Raw genomic sequence first — 9,388 nt, 5'->3', positions numbered from 1 at the left:
TCTATTAATTGGTTAAAAAAAAATAATATATAAAGTCAACAGTTTCTCAACAGTTGTTCTAACTGAGTCATGGGTATCTGAAGAGAGGATTCTATTGGAAGTTTCACAAGCAATACAAAACCTACCTGTGTCTTCCTCCTCGTGTGTGTGTGTGTGTGTGTGTGTGTGTGTGTGTGTGTGTTTTAAAGGTAAAGAGATAAAATGTGGATTAAGGAGCACTAGATTGCAGTCTATGGTTTGGTCATAGGGTCCTTCCACACTTCTTAATAATTATGGATAGTTAGCACAACTAGTCATGGATGACCAGAGTCTTTGCCACAACACTGCAGTAAATAAATCCAAGGAAATCTTTTACTAACAACAATCAACTAGGAAAGATCAAAGGCATATGTGATATGTAGGCTCCTGCTTCCAAATCATCCCTACACTGTTTGTACAGTCCAAAGGATTTTTGCTAAGCCATGACATTTCATTGTCAATATACACAGCTCTGGGATACCATCATTTCTTACTTCCTCCTCCCTTTGATAAACATAGTTATGGCAAGAGTGTAGTTGCAGTATTTACCTTGAGGATATGCCCCATGTGATTTAAATGGGCACTGATTAGTAGGTCAAGAGTTTGTGGCACAGTTATATACCATCCAGTAGTATTAAACTTGCAGTATTGGCTTTTTTTTTTAGAAATCCATTTACTCAGTTCTATAACAGAATGGATGGAAGTCTATTTAAAAGAAATGTATCTTTTTAATTAGTAGGACAATGAAGATGATGGCAGTGTGTCTATAGGATAATATTAGTTGATAAATGAAAAAAGCTGAAATTAATAATTACTGGATGCTGTAATTAAATGCTTGCAACTACAAAGTGTGACTTGGGCTGTGTTCATATTAGACCTTATTTTGTGTATCTTTCCCATGATTAGAAAGGTGAAAAGCTCTTTTAGGATTCATTCTAACCTGAAATATCTCTATTCAACTATGTACTGGCATATTTTTTGATTTGCTTAAAAAAGTCACTGAAGTTTCTAGTATTAAAATAAGCAGATAAACAAGAACTATTTATAAACTATATTTTATTCAAGCCGTATTTATTCTGTCTCTAATAATGATACCTCTCAAAGTGGAATGCATAATTAAATACAGGGAAATAGTACATGTCAGCAAAAACAGCACCAATAAATAACTGTAGCTATTCAATAATTGCAACGTATTTGAAAAGAGCCAGACTGGGGATCAGCTTTGGTGTGCGCCATGGTTATTTATTACAATGTTGCACATATTCTCTTCCATTTAATGGTTGTTCTATACCCCTATAGTTAGTATTGCAATCCTAAATAGCATTGCAATACTATTATAAAAAGCATCCAAGCTTAGCTCCAAACTTAGGAAAAGAGGATATTGGAGAGGGAGTTACTTCAAGTCATGTGTCACACATAGTATGGAAACAGCCTTTATTTATAGACCTCTCTATCCTTCCCCCTCTCTCAGCATGCATTCTGTCTCTCTGAGGCCCTAAAGGGATTGATCACAAAAAATAGGTCATTAATAACTGGAATATTGACATATGTATCTCCGAAACATTAAGCCATGCATGTGTAAGTACAGACAGTGAAATTGTGAATATTTTATTAAATCAGTTATAGTATCTTTGGTTGCTCTAATCAGTGTTTGCCACTGTTGGACTGTGAATTGATTGGGCCATGAATGGATTATAAACCAATAGCCTTTTCCTTTGCTACTAAAACATGTGTACCAACTTTGTAGGTCCCATCTTCCTCCAACCTTCTATGAAATAAAGCTCTGTTACTTACAAAACAGAAACAAAACCGACTGAAATCAAAATCTTCTACCACTTATAAAGTTCAGTTTGTGAAAGGAAAACTCTATACAAATGAAATCTCGAGAGCTGATGACTGCCCAGACTGACCTAGTCCCAAGTATCTGGGGGAGGGTGTAAATGAGATCATACATCCCATGAGATCATAATGCAAATGAGACAAATAGAATAATTCCTATAGTTTGTGTGATGATGCCATGGTGTGTGCGACATCACTGTGGCTCTGCTGGACACTTATGTTCCAGACCATGCCTTCTTATCCCTCACTGCCAGCAGAGTAATTCTGTAAAATTACTTGTGGCCTTCATTCTGTCTGTCACTTGCCATTTTGGAGGCAGCAATGGTGATGAAACGTTTTCAGTAACTGCATTTGGGAAGCTCTGACCCATTCCCAGTAGTCCTGATCCCCATGTGCAGTTGCCAGTACAATGAACAGCAAGGTCCTGCTGTCTCTGTCCGGAGACCCCTGATTTCCAATCTCAAACATTTTATAGGGTTCCCCCCCCCCCCATTCCTGATTGGATGGAATTTTTAGCTTCCAAAAAGAGGGCATGTCTTGAGAAGGTTGGCTATATGGCAGCTGTACGAACCTGGAATCTTTCCCCTTAACTTTGCTCAGAAGAACAAACTAACAAACAAGCATTTTATTGCAATGCTTCCAAAGACAAATTAGATGGTGTTTTCCATCTATATTTTGGGAGCCATGTGAAAAACAAAACAAAACATGGTTTCAATTAGTTTAAAACACTTTGTACATAATCACTTGATTGGCTATTGGTCTAAACAATTATCATTTTCAGGTGGAAAAAAAATCCTATATTCCCAAAGCTTTTCAGCTGATAAATCATGCAAGTACAATGTTTTGAGCCTGGATTTTTATTTAGGTTTTGAGTTAGTACTTTGTAGATTGAGCGTCCTGTTTTTGTTAGTTCTGTTTTTATATGTTAGAGAAAAATGCATATCTAATATTTAGCATACTCTCACACTATGCAATATGTGTTTTTTCCCTTCTGATTTACATGATTAACTTATTTAATGAGGCAGAAAGAAGGTCCCATCCATTGTACTTAGTCACAAGCAATGCGGCACTGAATAAACAGTAACAGCACATTAATCTTGCTGACTTCTCATTATTATGCAGGAACGGAAATAAATTAGTACCTGATTCCATTGTTCCAAAGCATTTGCCACGCTTAGTTAAAAAATGCTAGATAATAATATATTAAGAAATCTTTCCCATTGTTAAATTGGAAGTTTCAGAAAAGAAAACTTTTTAACAATGTAAGGATCAGTAAACAAGTTGAAAAAGAAAGTCGAGGGTCAAAACTCTCCTTTGGTTTATTCCAAACTACAGAAATGTTCAGCTACAACAAAATGTACAAATAAGGAAATGTATCACCAAATCCAAGAGAATGTCAACATGGTGAAAGCACAGAGTCAAGGAAGTTTTTCAAGTCAAGAAATGCCTACTTAATAAAACACTGATATATGCCTTCTTACTTTAGTGGACTTTGGATACAATGGACAAAATCTGTCCATGGAGTCCTTGGGGTTCTCTGATGTTGGTTGTTTTCTTGCAAACGTTTCGTTACCCAGCTAGGTAACGTCTTCAGTGCTAGAGTGAAATGGGGTTTGCTCTCTGTATTCTCTTCTATTGGAAAATCTGTCCATGTTTCTACACGTGTGTATAACCTCATTCACCATTTTACGCATGTACAGAACATGTAAAATACATAAAATAAGCACACGTAAAATCCATTTTCATTTTAGGTATGTGTGAAATATCTAAATTATGCATGCATAAATTCCCAGTGCTGCTGAAATGGAGAAAAGAATTATAAACTTTGGCAACAAGGATAAAAAAGGATGAATAACAACAATTTGAAGAGCATATAACTATAAGCCTATAACTGATCTTATACTGTAGCATATAAAATTAATACAAATTCTCTAAGTACATCAGCAGTTGGGGAGGCATTTGGATTGTTAGACAGGCAGCTAGGGTGTTAAAGAAGAGCCAAAGGAGAATTAGAAGAGCACAGAGGAACTCTTTGTTGGTTTTGTATCCTGCTTCCCTTTGTGTCTAAAATGACATTTTAAGGAAAATGTGTGAAGAATAGTCATCACAAAAGTGAAGCTCTGGGCCTTAGCCTTTAATTAATACTTAACCAATCACTGTGTCAGGTTGGGTAGGATGTAGATCAGTGTTGTCCAAACTCTTTGTTCTTCGCTGTGGTCATCAGCTCCGCTTTTCATGGACCCATCTTCAGTCTGTCATTTCTTCCTCCGGAAGTCTGCACGGATAGATTCAATTAGAGTAGCAATGAGTGTACTGTTGGAAGAGCTGAAGGACTAGGTTCAGGACAGATTGTCATGGAGAAAATCTATCCATGTGGTAGCTAGGAATGGATCATTTGATGGCATGTAATCATCATCATCATCATCATCATCATCATCATCATCATCATCATCATCTTTAAGTTTTGGATAGTGTGGAGAAAGTGGAAGGTTTTTTTCCCCCATTACTCCATCTGGAGGGGCTAAAGAAAATGACTCTTAACACATAGCATAGTTAAACTAGTACATAGTTAAGCCATAGGACCTGCTTTCTCACATTCTGGTGATGGCTACAAATTACTTCAAGTTAAAATGAAAGAACCAGATCCCTTTGCTTTTGGAAAATTCTGGATACAGTATTAGAGTTCCATGTGAAACATTGGATAGCATCTTTTTCTTACTACTTTAAGTGGCTTATGCTGTTTTCCCAAGAAATTTAGAGCCTCTCTTTGATTATCTACATTCTGTGATGAGAAAAGTACTGAAAACTATCTGTAATTCAGCAAACCAACAGCTTGACAAATAAGGGAAGCACAAACATTAGAAACACATTTGCTCCCAAAGGATGAGAGGGATAATTCAGGTTGTCACAGCTCCAACTTAGCCCCACTCACATATCATATGTGTGAATAATGATAGACCCTCTCACGATAACTAAGACAGCTAAACATACATTTCCTTCTAAATAGGTCTTTGGGGTTTCCTATCAAAATACCTTGGTTGGACTTCCCTGTGTAACTACCATATATTCAATTTGGGAATGAAAACATCTGGAGGATTGGAAACAACAGGGAATATTCCAAACAGACTTTTAAAAATGGGGTATGCTACTGTATCCTGATTTTTTTTTTTTTACAGAAAGGTAGCTTAAAATTAAATAAAAATAAATAATATGAAAAGCCCATGTTCTTCCATTTGCAAACCAAGAGAAATTAAGTCCATCTCTTGCATGTCCAGTTGAGCATTAAAGAATGACAAAGGTGTCTTGCCACATGTTTATGAAATAGATATTCCTTAGAAATCAACAAAGTTGGAAGCCAGTATAAGTACCTGACACCTAGCGCTGCTAATTCCAAGCAACAGTCTGCACTGCGTTGTCTCAGAAATCACCCAGGCTGAACTATTGTCCCCTTTTTTATTGGTATCGGTAATGATAGAAAAATTGAAAGCAAATTCTTATTTATATATTTAGTACTTAATTTCATTAAATTTGCATTTCTAATTTTAGCTTCCCAATGGTTTAAGTAAATTAGAAAGGTAATGATAAACTGTATTGGCTATATTGCTATTTAAAGTGTTGGGAAGTCAATGAGAATACAGTTGAAGCTCTGCACTGTCACTGGGCTTTCAGCCAGACAATCATTCAGAGATGGCATGTTCTGTAAAAATATCCTTAGTGCAGGGAGATAGGGGGCAGGATCTGCCACCATGACTCCATCCCACTTTTGCCTTCAGTTTTTTACGTACTCAACAGGGTTTGATATGTGACACATACAAAGTCTCTCTAAAAATGCTTTTCGGTGAAGATTTTCAGCTGTACCTTGAGAAAAGTGACATATCAGTTGCAAGTCAGGCAGTGAAAAATATGGCACAATATATTTTGCCATTGTAGTAAATACTTCTCTCAAGGTATGATTAGAAAACACCCCTGTAGAAATAGCATGTAATTTTGTTCACTTCCAAAGACATTAATAAATAGTGCATTCGTTTGATGGCAACCAACGGTGGAAGGACTAGAACAGTGATGACGAGCGACAAATATAAAGAGAAGGTTAAATATTAATCAGTTTTGACTAACATGAATAATGAATAAGCCATTTAGCATGCCCCTTGTCTAATCACTGTAATGATCTATTAAGCAAGGTGTATGAAAAGTCCAGCACAGGTCAGCTTTTGCATTCAAAATATTCCTTAATTTTAGCCCTTGACCTCTATTTCTGCGCACATGAAAGATGTAAAAAATTAAAAGCAAACCCCACAAACAAAGAACTCCTATAGCTTTAATCTTTAGTTGATTTAGCCACATTTATGGTGATTAAAATTACCTTCTATAATCATATTTCCATTACTGCATAATCTATATTAAAACTGTCCAGCAAAAAAGCAAAATGCTTTGATAATCTGGAGAAACAAAGTGCAGGGAACTGCAAACTTTTGTAGATGCTTTATACAAGTTCTATGGATACAGTAACCTTCTTCTATTTTGAATGCTATTCTTATTTGAAAAGATGGCAATAAATACATTTGAAAGAAAATTGCAGATAATTTAAGCATGCAAGAAGATACCAAACAGAAACTCACAAACTTGGGAGAAAAAAGAAGGGTTGGACAGGAACAGGATGAATTGTTGGTCTACACAAAACTATGAATCAAGAGAGATAAGTGCTGTGTTTTCCAACCAATTGTAGATATAGGTGCTGAGGATCTTAAGAAAGAAAGGATGGTCCTGACAGAAAACCAGGACAGTTTGAGACTGAGTAAGGAGTGCAGTCCAAATCTGCTTAAGAAAGGATGAAGAATAATTCCTCTTTATACTGAGAGAGGATCTGGCGTATGTAATCTAGATAGGTGTTTCTCAGCCTTGGCAACTTGAAGATGTGTGGACTTCAACTCCCAGAATTCCCTAGCCAGCATGTCTGTCACCAAGGATGAGAAACACTGATCTAGAGGAACTAGGGGTATGCATTTATCATTGGGTTTGGTTCTGGTATAGAAAACAATCCAGATCAATTTGGACCTTCCATCTTCTAATACTTTCATTGAAAGTCCAAATTTTAACTTTTCAGAAATCTCTCCGTCCCTTCCTTCTGTGTGGGCTATAAAATACTTGCAACAGTTCTGAAGATTAGAAGTTATTCTTGTGGAATGTGAGTCTTTAAATTTTGCTATGTTTACCTAATGACTATTATCACTATAATCATGCAGTTTCCATGTATATACTGGAGAATAACCCAGGAAAAGAAATTGTGGGGACTAAAGGGTTATAATGAATGAAAACATTGTAAAAGTTTTTTTTTTTTTTCCTTTTCAGTAGGAAAATACAGAAAGCCAGTAGAGTGGTATAAATAATAGGTGTATAGCCAGCAGAAAAAACTGAATATCTAACATTTTCCAAACAAGATTCCAATACTATATCGTCTCAGATTGCACAAACTCTACTAGGACTGTTTTAGTGTTACTACTCTTGGGAGAAAGAACTAGCGATGAGTACTGAATACTGGAATAGTCTTGTAATATATCATTTTAACATCCCTTTCCCTAAAGCACTGTAACTGAAAGCCTTGCTAAAACATCCACTATGAATATAATCAAAAGCTCTTCCCTGTTCATCTCTCTCTACCTTGGATTTTTCCTTCCATGAGAATTTAGGGAGAAATTTATCAACTTTTGTAGTATCCTATGTCTTCTTATCTCTTCTAACCTCTGAATTATTAACGAATGCTCAGGAAAGGTGCAGATTCAGATTTGGTTTGCTCAGCCTGATTTAGTTCAGAGTTCGGAATTCACCTGCACGTAAAGTGTATCCCTACCTTTCTTTTCTTTTCTTGTGATCAATGTTGCATTAGATCACCATCTCATACCAGCTGAAGAGCATTGAGAAAAGCTATTGGGAAGCATCCCTCTTTAGTAACACCTCACAGCAGCCTTCCCTGGTGCCATAAATGGCAGAATTGCATTTTGCATTGGTTTAAAAGTGTTAGAGTGTTCTTTATGTCTGTGCTCATGGTACTTTCTGCAGGCTTATACAAGAGAACAGTTCATTGAAGATGTAACATGTGGACTACAATGTAATGAGTAGTTGGGCTGATATTCATCATAGGCTGTTGAAATCTGACCGACCAGTAAAATTCAGGATTCCCAACTTTTAGCAATATGTATTTCAACATCATGCTGTTCATGCTAAACTATACCAGAAAAGAGCCGTTGAGCATATGTTTTATTCTTCCGAGACACGTGCATATTAATTATAATAGATCCATGTCTAATTTGACCTTTATTGCTTCATTGAGGCTATAGGAGAAAAATTAACAAAACAGCTCATGATATGAGCAGAGGAACCTGCTCAGTAAGTCCTACATCTATTTTTAAATTCCTCATTTAGTGATGCATGTGGTTGAAATATCTGATTATCTCTTCTAGTGTCCCTTTATCTGCTTTTTCTTTTACTTTAGTGATTGTGTTTGACAAATGTTTAACCATGACCAGTAGGTTTCAGTAAACCCTTGAATTACTGGATTTCAGTTTAGTGATTTTTGGATGCAATGGATAAAAGTTGTTTGCTGATTTAAACATGTGAAATACCTTATTCTGATTTAATAAACATTTAGGTGTAATGGATATCTCTTCTTTCTGTTAGTTTGTTAAATCACTGGTTCACTGTTCTTTCCATTATTTTGCTACAGCAACGCTTTTCAGTGTTTTAACTTAAACATTACTCTCAACCAAGATGAAAGTAAAATAATGAAATGTGTCTTTTGTGCTACATATTGTTTGCTGTACTTCACTTTTATACATCTAATTCTTATATATCTGACTATAACAAGCTGCTCAAATAACAATGAATCAATTTTAAGTTGCTGTTCTAGTATCAGGGTCTGCTATATATTATTCTAATTTTCATGTTTTTTAATAAACTAACCCCCCGTAAAAGAATATTTTGCTATTTTAATCTATACAGCAGGTTGATAACGTAGAGGAGGAGGAGGATAAATGTTATCATCAAACATGTTTGATTCTTTTGTACATGTTAAGTGTTTGCCTCAAAGGAATATATAGCTTAATCAAGCACATTCTCATGTCACGTTCTCCAAGAATTAGAAAACATATTTCTTTTCTGTCAGAAGCTGAGATATAAAATTGCCTCTATTTACTGAATGATGAAGGTAGCAAAGGTGACTATCACTGCAGAGAAGCTTGGAATCAAAAGTGAATTGACAATCACCACAGAAAGATGTTCTACACAATTTGCTTTAAGCGAATGGGGACATTGCACAGATGTTTCCATAGGTGGCTCTTGGTTTACTTCTTCATTACAGGCTGCTGATGTGCCCTATCTTCATCAGTTAGCCCCCATCTGAGAAAAGCCTGTAGCTGTGATTCAACTCACCTTCACTACAGAATGTTCAAGTCAGTGATATAGAACACAAGAGGGATCTTCACATGGAATTTATAGATACAAAAAACAAAAAAAACCTGCTACGGTATCCATTTCA

At 35.9% G+C, this 9,388-nt stretch overlaps 1 long non-coding RNA gene across 1 annotated transcript in view; it reads right to left on the bottom strand.

Moving 5' to 3' along the window:
* Positions 1-2,432: 2,432 nt before the first annotated feature.
* Positions 2,433-9,388, bottom strand: part of LOC148215064 (uncharacterized) — a 48,186-nt gene continuing 41,230 nt past the window's right edge. The window contains exon 4 of the long non-coding RNA XR_015797189.1: positions 2,433-4,132. This is a non-coding gene — a long non-coding RNA (uncharacterized LOC148215064). The remainder of the gene's footprint in view (positions 4,133-9,388) is intronic.

Source organism: Python bivittatus, unplaced genomic scaffold, assembly GCF_059951505.1.
Source record: "Python bivittatus isolate LINGU-HERP-01145 unplaced genomic scaffold, Pbiv_v1 ctg000480_np1212, whole genome shotgun sequence".
NCBI classification, from domain to species: Eukaryota; Metazoa; Chordata; class Lepidosauria; order Squamata; family Pythonidae; genus Python; species Python bivittatus.
Note: the sequence above shows the minus strand (reverse complement) of the source record. Positions and strands in the feature narration are given on the sequence as shown.